The sequence below is a fragment of the Callorhinus ursinus genome, unplaced genomic scaffold (assembly GCF_003265705.2).
Source record: "Callorhinus ursinus isolate GAN/ISIS: 27379988/994484 unplaced genomic scaffold, GSC_fseal_2.0 scaffold5, whole genome shotgun sequence".
Classification (NCBI taxonomy): Eukaryota; Metazoa; Chordata; class Mammalia; order Carnivora; family Otariidae; genus Callorhinus; species Callorhinus ursinus.
In genome coordinates, this window is record NW_027397067.1 from 10,486,977 (window position 1) to 10,506,945 (window position 19,969).

Sequence of the window (19,969 nt, forward strand, 5' to 3'; positions counted from 1 at the left end):
CTAGCATGACATTCACAAACCAGACTCCAGGTCCCCAGTGCGCTGCGGTCCGATCTGGGACTGCCCAGCAGTTGAGATCATGTGGATTCTTCCCACCGGGGCGCGAGCGGCGGTGGGCGTGTGGAAGAGGTTTGAAGGTGGGAGTGGTGGCGGGCGTGTGGGAGGGGTTTGGAGGTGGGAGTGGGGGGTGGGCCTATGGGAGGGGCTTAGAGGTGGGACCGGGGTGGGAATGGGGGAGGGGATAGAGCTGTGGGAGGCGGTGGGGCTGGCAGTGGGTGTGCGAGCGGGGGCGGGGACAGGGAGGGGTTGGGGAGGAGGCGGGACGGAGGCGGGGCGGGGCGCTCTATAGGGGCGCGCACACTCCTCAGGGACACGCGCTCTGGGCCACAGCAACTCGCTCCAAGTTCCCTCCCTTCGCGCTCCGCGAAGCCCGCCTGAGCCCTCCCACTCGGTGCAGACAGAACCATCGCGGCCGCCGCCAGCCGGGCCCTCCACGGCCTTGCGTCCCGAGCCCCCTTGACTAACCCGGTCAGCTCTTTATCCGTGGCCCCGCGGAGGCGGCGCGAGGACTCGGCGGCCCCTGCGGCCCGCGCTCGGACCTCCGGCGGCGCCAGCGGCCCGGACCCCCTTCCTGGCGGGCCCGACCTTCCTCCCTGCAGTCCCTGGGAGCTTGGCGCCCGGCTGGGGCCGCACTGCCCGGAGCCGGGGAGCGCGGCCGAGGTAAGGCTGGGCCGGGAGCCGGGCGGGGCGGGGGTCGGGCGGGTGGCCGCGCAGCGCTCCAACTGCGGACAATGCCCGAGCCGCGCGCTGCCGGAGCGGAGCCGGGTCCGCCTCTGAGCCTCCGCGCCCGGCCTGGGTCTCCATCCAGGCCGGCCCGGGAGCCGCACTGGCCGGGACGGACCCCCAGACCCGCTGTGTGGGCCGCGAGAGGAGGCGCTCGGCTGCGCGTCCGGGCTGGGCGGGGAGGCCGGACAGGGGCGCTGCGGAGCCGGGCGGGCTTGCGGGGCGCGAGCGGCGGCTTCCGAAAGCGCGCCTGCCGCTTGCTGCTGGAGGAGTGGGTGGTAGGCGAGGGACCCAGACTCCGCTCGACCCCTTCTCCTCGCGTGGTCTCCAACCTCAGGGGCTAAATCCCTGGAGGGTATCAGTATCTTCTAAGCGCCGGCTGGGAATTCTTGCAAGAGATGCAGATTCAGAGGCTCTGAAAGTTTGTTTTTGGTTACCCTCTCCAGCTCCACCCATGGCCTTGGTCGCCGCCACTTTCTTTGAAAGCACACAGATTTGAAATAGAATGAAATTATCCTTGGCTCACTCGTGCCGCCGTCACCCAGCGGAGCTCATAACTTGGCAGCAAAGCGCGTGCAGGCTGTGGGAAGCCGCCGGTGCCTGCTGCCCAGCCTGGTGCCCTCTGATTGTTGTTGGGAGCGGGAGCTGCATAGTGGAAATGGCAGTGACAGTTCGCCCTCCGCGCAGGCTGGTGGGGAGGGTAGCAGAGAGAACTTTGCTGCGCTTCAGTTACTCAGGGAAAGTGGAAAGAAAACACCTGGTGCCCGGCTTTTTAACCCTTTCAAGTTGTTATTTGGATTTACTGAGCCACAACAATGAACAGGGTTTCTTTGCTGCCTAAGATACAGGCAAACTCTGGGTTTTTCCTCACGGCCATGTCCTGTGCAAAATCTGGCACACATCTGTGACAACACTGCATGGCTGGCATTGTGAGAACTACAAACTGGTTTGTTTTTGAGAAGGGGAATGTGATAGTAGAATACGCATTTTTGCAGTATAGGTAATAAGACTTTTATTTTCCTCATTTCCCCTGCTGGTGTTGAAGACCTTTATGTAGCATCTTCTCCCCAATTTACACGTGGAGTCAGTCATTCCATGGAAAATACCTGTACTAACCTGTACTTATTTTGTGACATCACAACCCCGGTCATTCAGATGATTAAGCATAATTATTTTAAACATAAGGGCGAGGTAAACGATAAGCCAGACTTTTTTGTCCTTAACATCCCATTGATTTATCCTATGGTATTCATGGTGCTACTATAAACCTTAAAACAGTAAAGTCACTCATTGAACAGGGAGGTGCCCATGCTTTGTGAACCTGATAATCTGTAAAGTGCTTTGAGCAGCGCCTGGAACACAGTGCTAGGTAAGTGTCACCTAGTTTTATTTTTAATTTTTTTTTTTTTTATCAGTCCATATGTTTCTCTGTTTGGAAAACAGTTGTTTTGTTTTTCAGATCGGAGCACTTTTAAGTCGTGGTCTATTTTAAGTCTGTGGTTTAATTTTAGATCAGAATTGAGGTTGGGTGGCTGTTTTGCTTATGACTGACAGTCTGTTCTGTGTATTCTTACTCACCGTATATAGCAGATCTGTAAGGGCAAGAACACAGTCCTGAGCCGTCATATCCAGGTACTTTTCATAATAAGGAGACTTAATTATCCTTAAGGGCCTAAGTGTCTAAGAAGAAGCCTAGACATTAGGGGAAATGTGGGCTCTGGACCCCATTCTGAACTCCCTCGTTCTCCGGGTTGGCAATACTACTTCTGATTCCTACTTGAAATTCCATTGTGGTGGCACAACAGTGAGGTAACTTTCACTGGGGCAAAAAGTAATGATACATAAACATGTGCATTGTATTAAAAAAAATAAATAAACATGCGCGTTGTATATACATCAGCCAGATTCTGTAATTCTTACTTGGGCTTTCAAATCTTTAGAGCAGCCTAATAATCAGCTACCGTAAGAAAAATGAAAACTACTTACTTGCCATGTGTCCGTAACCAAATGATTGTGTTTGCTACCTAGATATCTTGCAAGATTGTCAGGGGTTTGCTTTCATTTTGAGGTCCCCCCTATTGCCTTTTAACTTTGAAATGGTATCTCTTTCATTCTTCAACAGTTTACTTAGCTCATCAAAGGCATGGCTAACTCTTGGGGCCCTGTGGTTCCAAAGCTGCCGTAGGCACAGTCTGACAGTAGGTGGAGCTGTGGGTAATGCTGGTGGACAAGGCGCATTTGTGGTCCGGTAGAATTGGAAGGGTGAATTTAGTAATCCCATTGCTTGCCCTCTTCCCCAAAATATACTCTCACCACACAGATACCATCTAAACATTCTTTTTAGGAATAAACTTTTAAAAAAATCTCTCCTTTGTATTTCCACATAGAAATAGATTTTTCAATCTATTTACTTGGCCAGATTTTTCTTTCTGAAAACCCGAGTATTCCATGTGTTAAGACAAACATCGCTTTGTAAAAATCTTAATCAGCTGTCCTCCTTCCTCTTATTTGTCCATGATAGATTAAGATTGATCTTTCTGAGCCTAGGGGATCTCCAACTAACCTGGACTTGTTTTCAGTACTTCTAAGAGAGAGAAACAAATGATAAGACATCCAGTTGCATCGTGACTTTAAGAAAACAGCTTCTCATTTATTCTGATTTTTACCATTTTTCTGGGTCCCAGTATGATGCAATGAGCATTGATATTCAGGATGAAGACTCTGAAGCTCTGCAAAGCCATGACTCATCCAAGAAAAAAGATATTCATTCTATTTAGTACGGCACCAAGGGTAGGGAGTGAATAAGAAGTCTCAGAACAAGGGCTTTCTGGACTGTAATTTGAGTTATCTCTGTGGGCTGGCTCTGGGACTGGCCTCGTCCTGGGCAGTTGACAGTGGATTCTCTTTATTCCAACACAGGAGAGTTGTTATCTTCTTTCTTCCGGTGACACGAAGTGACTGCTGAGTCACGTAGCTACTAAGTAGCAAAGCTGCGATTTTTAACCCCGGGGCCTGTGTGCCTCTGGAACCCATGGATCTTTCCACCACCGCATGCGGAATAGCCTCTGTTTTGCACATTCAGGAGGTGCTCATGACGTTCTTTTGGGGTTTGATACCAACAAATTTGTTTTTCATAGCTCAGTGACATGCTTTGAATTTCCTGGGTAGCGTTGGGAGTCCCAAACAGGAGAGCTGAAGCTAATTTTAATGTTCAGAGATAACCTCCTGAGATTTCACAATACTTACTAAAGATTGCTTATTTTAGGACTAAGGAGAAGGATGGCAGGTTTAACTTCTTTGAACTATGTAAAGGCCAGTGCAGATGGGTTAGATTATGAAGCCGTGTTGGGTCTGTTTTTGGCTTTATTGTGTAGGTGGTCTGGTGAGAGTCCTAGCCTCCCCTGTACCTCCACTGACTTTCCTTCCCTTGGTTAAAGGAGCTTTATTCACTTCCATCACTTAACTACATCAAATAATTAAGTACATTACGATGATTAATGGAACACTGGATCAAACTCCTTTCAATGTATACCTTTTTTTACTTTTACACTTTAGTTAGAGCTTAGTTTAAATTTTAATGGTCATTTTTGTATTGAAAGCATTCTAGAAATACAAAGAAGTAGTATTGGAGAATTGTTCAGAAGAGAACACAAATTTTGCCCAAAATGTTTTACCAAAGAAGCTAAAGGTAGCATGGTTCTGAAGTTTGAAAGGATGTTAACTGGATCATTCGCATGGAAGATTTTGGAGAAAGTAGTAAGAAATACGGTTTTTCATTGTTTGTGGATGTCATCACCCGTACAATTAACTATAGATAATGAAGGTATGGGCAAGGCTTCAAAATGTTGGCAGAATACATTTTCCTTCTGTTTTTAAGCCTGGGTTTATTTCTAGATTATCTTTTGTGATAGAAAATTAATGACCTTAAATCATGCATATTCCCATTATGACACGTTAGGTTTCCTCCTTCCTGTGAAAAGGGACTGCGTGTGATGTTTATGTTTTTAACATTTTGAGTCTCATAAGGAGAGTCACATGAGAACACAGCATTCAAAGACATAAGACTGGGTTTTTTTTTTTTTAAACTTTAGTAGTTAGTAGATGAAACAATTTACTTCCTCTTTCCAGTATGTTTGGTGATAAAAATAGTGAACATGTGGATGATTAAACAATTTTCAACTGGAACTAGTGCAAAAGCTGGGATTTTAAAATTGTAAACACTTTAGAGGGAAGTTCAAAGATGAATAGTAAGCAAAAGGAAATAATATGTCATTTGGCAGACAGGTTTCTAGAAGAATTATAAGAATTCTGTGGTATGTTTTATACATCAGAGCAAGATCAATGGATTTTGAAATTGTCCAGTTCCAGAGAAAGCTTTTAAAGATACAATTTAGAAGCATATGGGAAATTTTTGAGTGGTTATATTGTAAGGTGCAAAGCATTTGCTCCTAAAAGCCCCACTGGAAGTTTGTTTCTTTTCTTTTCTTTCTTTCTTTCTTTTTTCTTTTTTGTCTTTTTTGGGAGGAATCACAGATAGGCTTCAAAATAATCATTGCCAGCATTTTTTTTTTTTTTTTTTTTGGTCTCATTGGCTGGAACTTAATGAAAAGAAAGTAACCATGAGAAAGAATGTAGTTTAGTAATGTCTCCTATTATGGTTATTATGTTAAATGGATACTTTTAGAGGATTCACTGTGTGCCTAGGTACTGGGGATAAGCAGTGCCCAAGAAGGTTCTTGCCCCTTTGAAGCTTTATGGTATCAAATGGAGGAAAAAGGTAATAAACAGATAAATGAAAAGCTAGTTTTTTTTTTTAACATTTATTTGTTTTAAAGAGAAAGAGCGCTCATGTGTGCACGTGGGTACACTCGAGGTGGGGAGCAAGGGAGAGGGAGGGAGAGAATCCTCAAGCCAACTCCCTGCTGAGCTCAGAGCCTGACACGGGGCCAATCCCACGATCTGGAGATCATGACCTGAGCCGAAATCAAGAGACAGATACTTAACCAACCTAGCCACCCACGTGCCCCATGAAAATCTAGTTTCAAGCAGTAGTAAGTGCAGTCAGGAATGAGGGTGGTATTCCTAGATGGGCGGGGTGGTCTGGGAGGGCTCCATGGAGGATGTTTGAGCTGAGACTTAAGTGGAAAAAAAAAAAAAGAGGCAATCTCTGCAAGCCCTCTGGGCAGAGAGGGCAGCTTATGCAAAGGTCCTGAGGCAGGCAGAACCTGCCTTGGTGAAGAACAGGAGACAACATGAGAGTGACCAGGTCAGCAAGGCCTTGTAGGCCATGGGGGCGGGGGGAAGGAGGAGTTTCTGTTTATTCTAAAGTAGTGGGAACTGCTAGAGAGTATGACACAAGGAGGGCCAAGCTCTAGGGTGCAGGTTTGGCAGCTCACATGGCCTGCCTTGTGGAGAATGGATTGCCAGAAAAGAGGGGAAATGGGGAGACAAAAAGCTGTCATGGTGACCAGCCAGTTGGACTTAAAAGAAAGAAAGGAAATGGGGGGAACCTGATGTTTGCACAATTTTGAATTTCTCCTAACCTAACCCACTAGTGATCTTAAGATGCATGATTATTGTACATAACACCAAGAAAGAAAACACACTGCCAGTTAAGCTTTGACATACTGCTCATTGTGATATGAATCCTGATTTCAGGTATTAAATAGATGTGTCTTAGAATCGCTGAAATACGGTATATTGTGGAGTTCAAGCTGGAAGGGCTTGCCGATTTGTATTTTATTCCTATTTGTGTATCAGTGATCCAAGTTGGATCCTGTTATTTGGAAGGACGTGGGGGTCATATGTAGTGAAATCCCCTCCCTCAGGATTGGAAGCTGGTGTAGACAATTACATCTGGTGTCAGTAGTCTTTCTGATACTTTCAAAATGTGTAGAGAAGGCATTCACAGATTGTTTTGTCCCCACATGCACTACAGACTGCTGGTGTCAGAGATCAAGGAAACCGGGACGGCCCAGATTTGTCAGATTCAAGGGGAGTCATGGACACTGTGTTCACATTCAGAATGGGTGGCAGAGCCCCGGGGAATTACTAGCTTTATTTCTGTGACACCAGGAGCAGGGCGAAGTGAGGTCAGGGTGAGGGCTCGGTCAGGGCCATGAGGATTCCAGGCCAAACACTTAGTTGTAGGCCAGCCCATTACCTAGAGCCTGAGAAAAAGTTTCCGAGGTGAGTCTGTCTGGGGGCAAAGATTGGCTCTTTGTGAACGTGAGGGAGTTAACGGAGGCTTCTGGAACCTCAGTTTCCTGATCTATAAGACGGGGATAACCTACTTCGTGTCGTACCTGCTTCATGGGGTTGCTGGGAGTGTTCAATAAGGTGGCGCTTGCAAAATGCAGAGCACTCCACCGAGGCTAGTTGCGCTTACGTCTAACTGTGTTGCGGATTTCAAGGGCCGTTCCATCTGTCTTGTATGTTCTCATCATACAGGTCACAGGCTGAAAGTCACTTTTTCAGAGACTCACCCTGACCCCGGGAGCTAAGGTAGCCCCTTCTCCAGCAACCCTCTTTCCCATCGTCCTGCTTTATTTTCTTCACAGGCGCCGCGTCTGTCTAGAACCGTATAATTTGTTTACATGGTGTAAGTACCTTCTCCAGGTTGAAAGGGATGCTGTCATGGCGGCTGCCGAATCCACAGCGCCTAGAACCATGCCAGGCCCCTTGCAGGGCCTCCTAAGTACTTACCCGCTGGGGTCCGAGGGTGACCTGGTTATGAGGTCTTTGCCTCCCTGCAAGCTTGAAGGCACAGCAAAAAGCCCAGAAGGTAAGCAGAACTCTGCTCTCACCTTTGCATTTGAGATGACTGGCTTTCCAGTGAGGTGGCTCTCCCTGAGGTCCAGCAGGCAGGTTTCAAGCAGTCCTTGGTCGAGTGTTTTGGGAACAGAGAGTCAGAGGAGAGCGAGAGTTTATATTCAGAAACAAGGATTTCTTGGGGTGGGGCATGCTCCTTGGTTCGCCCTGGTCTTTCCGAGAGCATCACTAGCTTCATCCTCAAGCCAAACGTCACCCAAGGCCTCCCTGGTATGTGAGATGCCAGCTCTCAGGCACCTAGTCCTTCTATCAAAACCACAAGAGGAAACAAGGTAGAGAAATATACCCACTATAAAAAGCAACAAATGCTTGTCCGATTGCCCTGGCCGTTCCAGAAGCTGGCCCAGAAATTGGGGCCGTAGCCAGCTGCCTGATAGACCTGCGCAGTCAGCAGTCTGGACTGCGGGCTCTCGCCCCTGCGTCTGAGCCAGATCCTGTTACTTACGATGCCACATCTCATTATAATGACTCTGGTCAGGGCATTTGGATGCTCTTTCTATTTCACAAAAGGAAATCATACCCATTTTAGAAATAAGAATGTTTATATATTCTTTTCCAGGCTTTTAAAGCTTTCACTGTGCTTGCTTGTTGACTGCGGTCTTTGGGTGAAGTTCAGCGAATAAAATCTAAGGACCTCTTCTCTCTTCTTTTTTTAATTTTTTTCTTTCTCTCTTTCTTCTTCTTCTTCTTCTTCTTCTTCTTCTTCTTCTTCTTCTTCTTCTTTTTTGGTAAGGACTTACTTTCAAATCCTTGTGCAGACACACTCCACAATCATAGGTGTATGCTTGTGTTTATTCACCTACACGTGCAAACTATTTGTCATCTTTCTTTCCCTGGCTACCATAGGGCTATCACTTCCACAGTTGGTCCGAAACAGACAGAAACAGAACTCAGAAGTGCTGAGAGATACCAGTGAATCCTGACAGCACTTCTGTGTCTTGACTCCATGGTTAGAACAAGGTGAAATGGAAGGCTCATTGTACTCCTGACTATGAGTTGGGGATTTAAAAAATCCTTTTAATCTATCCCTGGCCTGTGCTCATTCAAATGATCGTTAATTGGAATGTTGTGATTTTTAAGAATCAGATGTTGTTCTTCCCAAGACATTTTGTTCTTGTTTAGTGACCATGAGAGAAGATGAGGAATCTTTGTGTTGGTTCTGAAAGTGACTGGTCATGGATGTTCTTCGTAGCCTCTTCAGGCTTCTGCAGCACAAATCGGGTGTGTAACCACATATAAACCTTTTTATAATGTTTTGGTCAAAGTGGCCACCATCTTTGGGGGGATAGTCTAACAACTCGGTTATTTCATTTAATGAAGATTTTCTTTTTTCTAGTTCCTATTAGGGAATTTATATTTATAGTTCTTGTAGGGGGAGGGGATTCCAATCATATAAATCTAAATTTTGTGGAAAGTTGAAATAAGGTTCTATCTGTATTGTTTGGAAATTGGTTTTAAGTGAATTTTCCACAGAAGTGATGGGAGTCCCACGCATATCATGTAGTCACCCGTGTGTGAGTGTGTGTGCGTGCGTGTGTGTGTATGTATGGTAGAGGTCCAGTTTTCAATACGAACTTTCTCAGTGGCCACATTTCCCAGTTAGAAGTGGCTCTGCCTTCTCCCCAGTGTCACACATTCCAACTCATATGGCCTATTTTGCTTATCTGATTTCTCCTCCAGGTATTTTTTTTCCTCTCAGAATTCACCAGTACAGGCCCGAACTGCTTTAGTTGTTAATCCCCATTGCTATTTCCACATGCCTTTTCCAGAGTAATTTCAGTGTGAGGCATTCAGCTGTTGAAAAGCTCTGACTGCCCTTCGGACCTTTCCCAAAAGGTGTTTAGATACTGTGAGTTAATGATAAAGAGACTGCATCGCCAAGACCTTTTAATTCTGGATACTAAGACATAATCAAACATTTTGTGTCTGAAATACTTAAATATTCTCCTTTTAATTTGAATTTTTTTATTTGACCAGGTAGTATTTATTAGTCATAGATATCTCGTGTTAGGGTTCTCCAGAGAAACAGAACCAATAGATTTCTGTCTCTGTCTCTATCTCCATCTCTTTTTAAAGGAGATTTGTTATAAGGAAAAAGTGGCTCATGAGGTTATGGAGGCTGAGAAGTCCCAGATCTGTCATCTGCAGGCTGGAGACCTAGGGGAGTCCATGGTATAAGTTCCAGAGTGAGGGGAGGGGAAGACGGGTGTCTCAGCTCATGGAATCAGGCAGAGATCAGATCGTCCCTTCTACCTTTTTGTTGTATTCAGGCCTTCGACAAACTAGATGAGGCCCACCCACATTGTGGGGGAGGGCGATCTGCTTTACTCAGTCTATCCATTCAAGTGTCAGTCTCATCCAGAAACATCCCTACAGACACATACTTGTTCAACCAAGTATCTGGGCACCTTGTGTCCTATTCAAGTTGATGCGTAGACTTCTCTAGTCCTAATGCCATGTCACTGCTATAGTAGGAGAACGCAAGTGATCTCTGAACTTGTCCATCTGAAGTATCCTGTTGCCCTTGTTGAAATTGTCAATGTGCCTTGTGAATGGGGTCACACATATCTCGGTGATGCCTCCTTTAATGTGGAGGGTGCAGCATCAATGAAGCAAAGATTCATCTCTTTATTTTCAGAGAAAAATAAAGCTTTGTCACTTTCTTTTTTTCTGTCACTTTTCAGACCCCCATCCCCTCTTGGAACAGAAAGTTATATAAAAGGAATATGATGTCAGCACGTATTTTTTTCCTTTGCATTTTGATAAGTGAAGAAACAAAACTCCTGTAAGAAGCTTCCTTCTACCAATAAGAGGTTAAATTCCTCAAACCTAAAATAGCAAACAGACTGGCAAGCAAGACAACTTTTGTCTGTGCTCATAGATTTTTAATTGATTTGTTGATGCTTTGTGGTCTAATGAAGTGACATTGTAGGAATCACGAAAAGCATTTGCAAAGGGGTGAATTCTAACCCCTGCAGCTCAGCTAACACTGACATCGGGAATGCGCCCCCATGAAGGGGAGAGGCCTTCAGATTGATGGGTCTTGCCAGCTGATGCGCAGCATCTTGATATTGAAGTCAGGACCCTGGTCCCCTTTGACATCCTTTCTGTATTTCCCTCTCTCTCAGTTCCGGGCCATCTTCTCCTTTCCGACTGATAACCCTGCCCTGAACCTTCTTCCGTTTCTTGCCTCCACTGTACTGTCTCCAAAATTAGCCGAGGTATTGGTCTGTCACACTGCTTGCCTGCTCCAAGCCTGGACCACGTGCTCAAAACAAAGTCTTATTAACATGCCATTCCAGTTCTTCCCAGTGTGGCTTCCGTGTCCTTCTGGCCCCTTCCCTTGGGCGTCTCCCTGCGTTGCACCTGCTGTTCGTTCTTTCTGGAGTGCCCGTTCACCTCCGCTCTGCTTCATGCAATCCTGGTCACCCCAAAATGCATCTATCATGCCTCCTCCCTCGTTGTTTTCCTTGACCATATATGGTCTGAACAAAAAAGAGCAGGAGAGGGGGCGCCCGAGTGGCTCGGTCAGTTGAGCATCTGACTCTTGATTTCGTCTCGGGTCTTGATCTCGGGGTCGTGGGATCAAGCCCCGCGCTCAGCATGGAGGCTGCTTGTCCCTCTCCCTCTGCTCCTCCCTGCATGTGCTCTCCGTCTCTCCCTCTCTCTCTTTCTCTCAAATAAATAAATAAGTGAAATCTTAAAAAAGAAAAAAGAGCAGAAGACACAATCACGTCTTTTATGATGTTTAAATAACTTGAATGTGAGGGTGTAAAAGTATATCTCTGCCTTATGCCTACTGTACGACTTGATAGAGGGCATACATCATATTCAAACCAGCAGCTTCTTGTGAATATCTGCCTCAGTCTTTAAAGCCACTCTGCTACATGAGAAGTTTGCATCTCAAGATGGAGGCGAATGATCTCTCAGATGCTGAAGGAGTTTGCAGCTGGGATCAAGGCACCACTATTGTTAATATCTTAAGAGATCATGGAGAAGCTGAAAGGTGCCAGAATCAAGTCAGATGCCCTGGTTTTTCAGAAAGTGACAAGATCCTACACCTGCCCTGTCCAGTATGGGGGCCTCTGGCCACACGTGGCTACTGAGCACTGCCTGTGTGATGAGCATGAATTGAGATACCCTGTCGGTGTAAAGTGCCAGACTTTGCAGATTTAGCTTGAAAACAGAATGTAACGTAACTCGTTAATATTGTGGGGATATTTTGGATTGATTGGCTTGGATAAAATATATTGTCAAAAATGATGTCATCTTTTTCTTTTTAATTTTTAATATACCTACAAGAGGATTGGAAATCACGTATGGTTCACCTTTGCGGCTTGCGTTATATTTCCATGGGAGGATGCCATTCTAGACTCTACAATTCAATTATTTCACTCCCTATCCTTGGCAGCATTCTAAAACATAGTGTTAAGCAGATGGTTGTGTACTTGTAGAAAAGGAAGTAGTAATAACTAAAAGCAAGAATAGTTTCACTAAGAACAAATCATGCCAAGCTACCTTCATTTTTTTTTTTTTTCATCAGGTTACTAGCCTAAAAGATCAGAATGCTTCTGTAGATTTCTATTTGGATTTCTGGAAAACATTTGGAACATCTCCTCTGATAAGCTCAAGAACAATTGAGAGTACACAGAGTTGTGGTCAATTGTGTACAATCGACTGTGTCTGTAACTGGTTGAACTCGGTTCTTAGAATATCTTGTATTGATTGTTGTGTCAGGAACAGGCTAGAGATGCTCTCAGGCTTCCCATAGAGCTTGTTCCATTTTAGTCACATGAGGGAACATAAACTAAGGTCATTTGTGAAGAGGTCAAGTTTGACCAGGTTTCAGGGGTTCATAAGAAGGTATACCACATCAGCCATGTTCTGCCGAAGGGTCTAGAGTTCATTCATTGCATACATTTATTTAGTGTGTATATGCTCAGGCACTACGTTGGGTGCTGAGAATGAAGAGTAATAATATATTGTCCCTAACTCCAGAATTTCATCTAGTGGGAAAAACCTCCAATAAAACCACAGACTGTGTGGTAACACCTTGGTGCGTGGGATGCCCAGCAATGCAGAGAATATCAGCCCAGCTCTCCTGCCACAAAGCATGGCTTGATATTAATTGGTCTGAAACTAAAATCATTATCTTTAATGGTTCATATCTAACAACGTAATACCTAGCAAATATATTTATGAGAGGGTTTTTTTCCTAATTGGTTTTATTTATATTTTTCCAGCTTTATTGACATATAATTGACAAATAAGAATCATTTATGTTAAAGATATACAGTGGGATGTCTCGGTGTATGTATGCATTGTGAAGTAGTGACCATAGTTAAACTAATTAACATGTCCACTGTCTCACGAAGTTACCGTGTGTGTGTGTGTGTGTGTGTGTGTGTGTGTGTGGTGAGAACATTGAAGATCTACGCTCTTAGCAAGTTTTTTTAAAAGATTTTATTTGTTTATTTGAGAGAGAGAATGAGACAGAGAACATGAGAGGGGGGAGGGTCAGAGGGAGAAGCAGACCCCCCACTGAGCGGGGAGCCCGATGTGGGACTCGATCCCAGACTCCAGGATCATGACCCGAGTCAAAGGCAGTTGCTTAACCAACTTGAGCCACCCAGGTGCCCCTGTACTCTTAGCAAATTTTAATAGGGTATTATTAACTATAGTCATCATGTTGTACACGAGGTCTCCAGACCTTATTCATCTTATGACTGGAAGTTTGCTCTCTCTTTTTTTTAAAGTTTGTTCTCTCTTGCTCTCTCTCTTTTAAGTTTATCTTTGACCAACATCTCCCCTTTTCTCCTATCCCCTACTTCCTGGCAACCACCCATTCTACTCTCTGCTTCTGTGAGTTTGACTGATTTAGATTCTACATGTAAGTAGGTGAGATTTTTTTTTTTCTGTGGCTATGGTAGAATGTTTGGTAATACCTACTTTGAAACATTTCCAGAACAAAATCACCTTGACAGTATACTTTTGGGAACTTACTTGACCCATGTACTGGAGTGGGTCCTTCAAACTATTACTTCTCAGAGAACATTCTGGCTTTGCCCACTGGGTACCTATACGGCTGCATCCATACAGAAGTGGATAATTCTGCATTCTGGTCAGGCTTTTGAAACTTCTCTTGAGAATTATGAATCTACTGGGCTCTTAACAATCTAAGAGGCTTATTTATTGTAGATAATTCTTTCAAGATTCTACATAGCCCATCCACTGCTTTGATTTTGTCAACTTTGATCCTCTAAGTAGGTGGCTCTAGGTAACATTTAGGTGGGAAGGGGTTATCTTACACCCTTCTAGAATCGTCTTCCTGACTGAGTAGCCCTCTCAGCTGCTCTCCGCTTTGAAGGAGATTCCAGAGGCAGCCACACAACATTTCCTCCTGTATTTTGGTGGAGATGTCAGTAAGTACCTCTTGCATTGTTACCACCCAGTGTGCTTTACACACTTAAAAATTTGTCAGAAACATGGAAGGCAAATAATTTGATTATAAATAATAAACTTGAAGCAAAATCAAAGCTCAACTGCAGCAACTTAGTAGGAAATTATGATTATTTTCTTCTCTATCTTGAACTGTTTGTGTTTAATTTTCTCTAGGTCTACTTTCCTCTGATTTTATTTTATTTTTTTTCTTCAAGGTATCTCACATCTTTTTGTGAAAGAAGCAGGGTTTAAAGTAAAACTAGGGGCTTTCTTAATGTAATTTTTGATCTGTAAGTTGGTTGTATAAACTATTATTTGGAAGGTATGAGTTGTATATTTGACCTTGTTGAAACTTTCATACTAAATATTTAAATCAGTGGCAGTCAGCTTCTTAATTATTTATTTTTTGTAGATGAGAAAAATATTTAGAGGTCACTTTTTTTTTCCATCCCAAATCACAAGTTCTGTTGAGTCCTCTGGCAAAAAAATTCTTATAGCTTAATGACCTCTTGTGTAAAAAATCTCAAAGGGAGATCTGGTGATGTTTCTGGGCCACAAACAGTGCATTCTCTGGGAGGACTTGGTGGTGGCTGTGTGAGGCAGGCATACCTTTCAGTTCCCGTGTCTGAGGGGGGCTGCTGGAGGTCACCCGAGGTTACCCCATTTCTTTCTCAGAACAACACTGCAGTGTTGATATTACCATGGTCCCACCTTACTGACAGGGACATGGGTGCCAGGAGGTGACATGGAATCTTCAGGTCTCTGGGGAGGGGAAGAGCTGGTGTAGCCCATGGACTCAGTGAGCCAGAGCGGCATGCACCCTCAGCTGTGGGCGGAAAGAGGCGGTCCCACTGCCCTCCCCACCCCGGTCATCCCTGGTGGTGCGTCTCGTTTCCCTGAAGTGGTGGGGTGGAGTGAACATTCCCACATTTGTCTTCTCTGGCTGGTGCCTCCCTCCCTGGAGCTGCTCCCAGAGAGGTCCTGCATTTCACTGTCCCCTGGGATGTCCCTTCTGCCAACCCTACTTTCTCCCCAGCCCTGAGAGGGATCGTTGATGACCCTCTGATGGGTTTTCCTAGAGCATCTCCCCATCCTGAGAGGCTGTTTTGGAATTAGATAGTGTGCTTTCTCTGGAACTGAGAGACTGTCTGGGCTTTACTTAACAAAGATTTCTCTCAGTACTGCAAATGAAGGCAAATACCTGATGTTCCAGAATCTTTACCTGCGTATATCAAAGATGGAATATAACAGCAAGAAATGCCAAGGCCAGTGCAAGAGTATGAGGGGCGAGGGTTTGGGATATGCTCAGTGGCTGTCCTTAGTCACACACTAGGGGCTCATGTGGGGGTGGACTACTATCCTGTCCAAGACAGCTGCCCCAGCCTGGCATATGTCTGGTCTCAGTGAATACTGTTTGACAATACTGGAAAGGTCTTTGTAGGGTGGAGGGATTAGTGGATTGTATGCTTTGCAGATTACCCAACCAAGACCCATGAGGGAAAGTGATCTGAAGGCAGGTTTCAACTTAATGAAGGTCAGAGGTGACCCAGACCAGATTGGGCTGCCATATAAAATGGACCCTCTCTTGTTGGGACAGGGAAGGGGGTTGTTCAGAGGGGACAGTTGGCTTTCAGTCCCCTGTGCTGAGACCGAGATTGTTTTTAACGTGACACATACCAGCTTCACCACAACCCACGTGGTTGTAGCCATTTCTAGAAGGATCTTTTTGACTTCTCCTTTTGGGTTCATTTCATCATGCCTTAGAAGCTGAGTCGGCTCCACGGTAGACTTAACAGAATCTATTCAGGGTACTCTCTCTGGGGCACAGTGTTGGAAAATAAGGTCATGTCTCTCTTTAACATCGAAATAAGCTGATAAATGCTTGTAAGCAGAGTAGGAGAGGAGCGAGGTGGCTGGCCTTCAGTTTTGGGGCATTTGTTACTGCGCTGGAAATGAGACTGGGACACGTGCCTCCCGGGAAGTGGGATTTTCTGTGCATCCAGATTCTGGCTTCCACATGTGCAGAGAGTTATGCTTTTGCCTTCCATTCTCTCTGGCTTGGCAAACGCCCAAGCAAAACGGGAAGTCTGGGGGCTGACTTGGCGAAACAGATACAGGTCTTCCTCGAAAGGCCCTTCAAGATTGCCTACTGCAGTTGCCCACACCATCAACCGGATAAGAACATCTGGGATTCTGCAGTGCCCCAGGGGTCCTTCCCCGAGTAGGAATTTGGGGGCACCGTGGAGGTTACTTGTGATGGTGCTGCACAGATGGCTTTGGGAGCCCCAGAGCTGGGTCAGTGGTTCACAACTCCAGCATAGCAAAGTCACCTGGAGGGTTAAATGCAAATTGCCAGTCTGTTCCCAGAGTTTCTGATTATGAGTCCAGGGAGAACCTGAGAATTTGCATTTCTAACAGGTTACCTTTGGTGTGGAACTGCTGATCTGCGTGAAGTCCTCATTTAGGGATGTGTGGTGCTGCAATGAGAGCCCCCAGGCACAGTAAACTTGGCAGGAGCCTGGGCAGGAGGGAAGGAGAGGGAAGGTATTTGAAGGTGGATGCCTTGTAGGAAAATGCTGGGGAGGGCAGAAAGGGTTACAGACATTCTCCCAGAGAAGATCTGCCTTGTGTCATAGGCTTTAACTTCTCATCAAGAATCTGAATCAAGGGCGCCTGGGTGGCTCAGATGGTTAAGCGTCTGCCTTTGGCTCAGGTCATGATCCCAGGGTCCTGGGATCGAGTCCCGCATTGGGCTCCCTGCTCGGTGGGGAGCCTGCTTCTCCCTCTGCTTCTCTCTCTCTGTCTCTTATGAATAAATAAAAATAAAATCTTTAAAAAAAAAAGAATCTGAAGCAAAGTCCATAATTTTAATAGAATACTTCCGATTAATAAGCCACGTGTATGTATGTTTTTCCCTAACCATTTTGCATTTGTCTTTATAGTCTGTGTGGACATTCATGTTTAAAGTATCAGTTGAGTTATGATTGGCTTTTTGGGGTACCATTTATTAAACATTTGTGGACATTTGGAAGCAAGACTATGATGAAACTATGTTTTATTTTAAAATAAAAAAAGTTAATGGAAATCTGTTTTTGGAGCATGTTCAGCTTTCATAAAATATTTTTAAATGTAGTCATTCTAAGATGTTCTTGTTCACATCACAACTTTGGGCCATGAAAATGTACTTATTACTTCCTTAGGTTTAAAAAATGTTCTTATGAAATGATATCCTTTTTTTCTTGGGAGTTTTTGGGTTTTTAGCTAATGAGTTTGATGCTCTTTGAGACAGCTGGGCTCTTTTTTTTTGTTTTGGAGTACATAAAATTTATACTTTTGGAACAATTTTTCTTATTTCAACAAAAATTAATGTAGATATTATTAAATAGAGTAAATTTGGAGGAGTAAATATAGCAAAGGTAATTTCTAAATTTAGTCTTAGGTGCTTAAGTAAAAATGCCTTCAGTGAACTGAAACAGGGTTTTAAAAAGTTACAGGGGTTTAAAATAACAACTAATGAAGTGTGTATTCTATAATTAAAATAACCCCTATTTGGAAACAAACTTAACTCAAAGAATATTGAGCTATTTCTTACTATATCGTTAAACTCATTCTGTTTTTACGGTTTAATTATATAGTTGACCCATTTAATATGAATACCTCACAAAACAGAAACTAGGGTATCTTTTAGGCAATTTTAGAATCTGAGAAATCTGATGTCTCTTTGGTGAGGGTGGCCAGAAGGAACTAGAGCATATGTTCTCTATGGCTCTTTGATGATTTTTTTTTAATCTATGAAATAGATACTTCTAGATAAATGATTATACTGAGCAAAAAGGAAGCTAGGAGTTGAAGTAAAATCTGTATTATCTCTTGTTACATAAGAAGCGACCCCAGAACTTAGTGGCTCAAAAAATGTGAAGTGTTCCATCCTGACGTCCCTGGGGGGACTCGGGGTGTCTCTGGAGGCTACAGCCAGGGTGTTACTGGGGCTGTGGTCACCTGGAAGTTGGATGGGGCCTGGAGCAGCTGCTTCCGAGGAGGCTTAGCTAGGTGGCTGGTGACTTGAGGCTCTTTGTTGGGGGGTGGAGCTCAGTTCCTTCCCACCTGGGGCCTTTCCGACTGTTGTTTGAACTGTTTCGGTTATAGGTCCAGTGCTCGGCCAGGGAAGCACCAGAGAATGATTTTTTCGCAATGCCCAAGACTGGCTCCCTGCCCAACTCCGCATATTCCCCAGATTTTTCCTGAGGTGCGGCTTTGCGGCTTTGCACCAAAGTTCTCCAGGCAAACACCTGCAGTGTTCTTTGCCTCAAGGAGCCCAGAAGACATGGTGGGGTGATCAGAATGTGCTAGCCTAAAAGGGAGGGGAGGGAATAATAGGCCAGGGAAGTGTTCCTGAGGAAGGTGAGATCCGAGCTGAGTCACATCTGTCTACCTAAGGAAAGGTAGATGTTAGCCAGGCGAAGGGATGGGCTGGGGTCGAAATTAAAGAGGGAGATTCCAGCCAGTGGGACAGACCCAGTCAAGAGACAGAGGCATTGCAAACAATGAACCATGGAACACTCCATCAAAAACTAATGATGTAATGTATGGTGACTAACATAACACAATAAAATAAAATTAAAAAATAAAAAATAAATACATACATACATAAACAAAGGAGGAAAATAAATTAACATAGATTTAGTTATTATTCCTGGGCATATGACCACAGAGTTATAATTAAACATTCTTGTAAACAAGTCTTTTAAAATTACTTTAAAAATAATTAATTAAAATAAATAATTTTACATTAAAAAAAAAAAGAGAGAGACCGAGGCATGATACAGCACGGCCGGTCTGGGATGCTCCGAGCAATTTCGTTTTGCAGCATTAAGGCGACATATGTGCAGGAGATTCCAGGAATAGAGAAACCTAGTGTGGGAGGTCGTGGCGTTTGGACTTCAGCCTGTACGTCTGTGCTTTTGAACCATGCAGCTCGGACACATGGTCACCTTACTGGTCAGGCATATTTTCTCGTTCGTTCTTTGAACAAAGAATTTGAGCACCTATTAGGTTTGAGGCATTATACTGCTTCCCTTACTCTTGAAAGGTGGAGATGTCTCCATTTTGTAGATGAGAGACTAGTTGAGGGGGATTCATTCATTGACTTGCTAAGGTCATGTGGCCAGTGATGCAGGGCTATTTGCACCTGTGTGCAAACCTGAAGGTCTTTTGTAAGAATCACCAGAGACACATAGTTAAAATAAAGATTTCAGGGCCTCACCTTAGACTTGTTTATTTCTAGGAGAGGAGCCCCAGGTGATTCCTGCTATTGGTGCAGTCCAGACCTAGCTTTTTGCTTTAGGCTTGAACTTTGTATAGTGTGGGTTGGGAAACTGGAGGAGAGGGGATGCCTTTTTCTTTATAGGTGTGAGGGGCATGAAGACCAAGAGATGCTATTTCTCTAAGTGAAATTATAGCAGACATTACAGCTAGGAATATTTTCTGCTAGGAAATTTCCAAAGTGTCTAAAAAATAAATTGTGAAGGAAGATACCCATCTGCTTCAGTATCTTGGGAAGCAACACACCATTTGATTTTTGATAATTGATTTTATTGATACTTGGTATTTGGTTTGATTTAATATTTCACTGGAATTAGTAGCTGAAAGGTACTAATGTGGTATTTAATACTTGTACTGGAAGCAAAAGCTGAGAAATATGTGAATATAAGAGTCTACACCAGTATTTATGTCCTGCAGTTTCCTGGGACTTAAAGAAAACCCAAAAGAGTGGAATTCCTAAAAATCATTCAGAAAGGGTACTTTGGTGTTCAGGATTCCTCTGTATTTTACAGTGTCCTGTTCTAAGCACTTCACGTGTTTTGGATCATTTTATTCTCAAACCCAAAAAAGCTTAGGCTTCTGTTTCCATTTC

At 44.2% G+C, this 19,969-nt stretch overlaps 1 protein-coding gene across 3 annotated transcripts in view; it reads left to right on the forward strand.

Moving 5' to 3' along the window:
- The first annotated feature begins 393 nt into the window (after positions 1-393).
- FAM110B (family with sequence similarity 110 member B) overlaps positions 394-19,969 on the forward strand; it is a 148,902-nt gene continuing 129,326 nt past the window's right edge. For all 3 annotated transcript variants that reach the window (XM_073892785.1, XM_073892782.1, XM_073892784.1), the window contains exon 1: positions 394-720. The gene's annotated coding sequence lies outside the window, so the exon portion shown is untranslated. The remainder of the gene's footprint in view (positions 721-19,969) is intronic.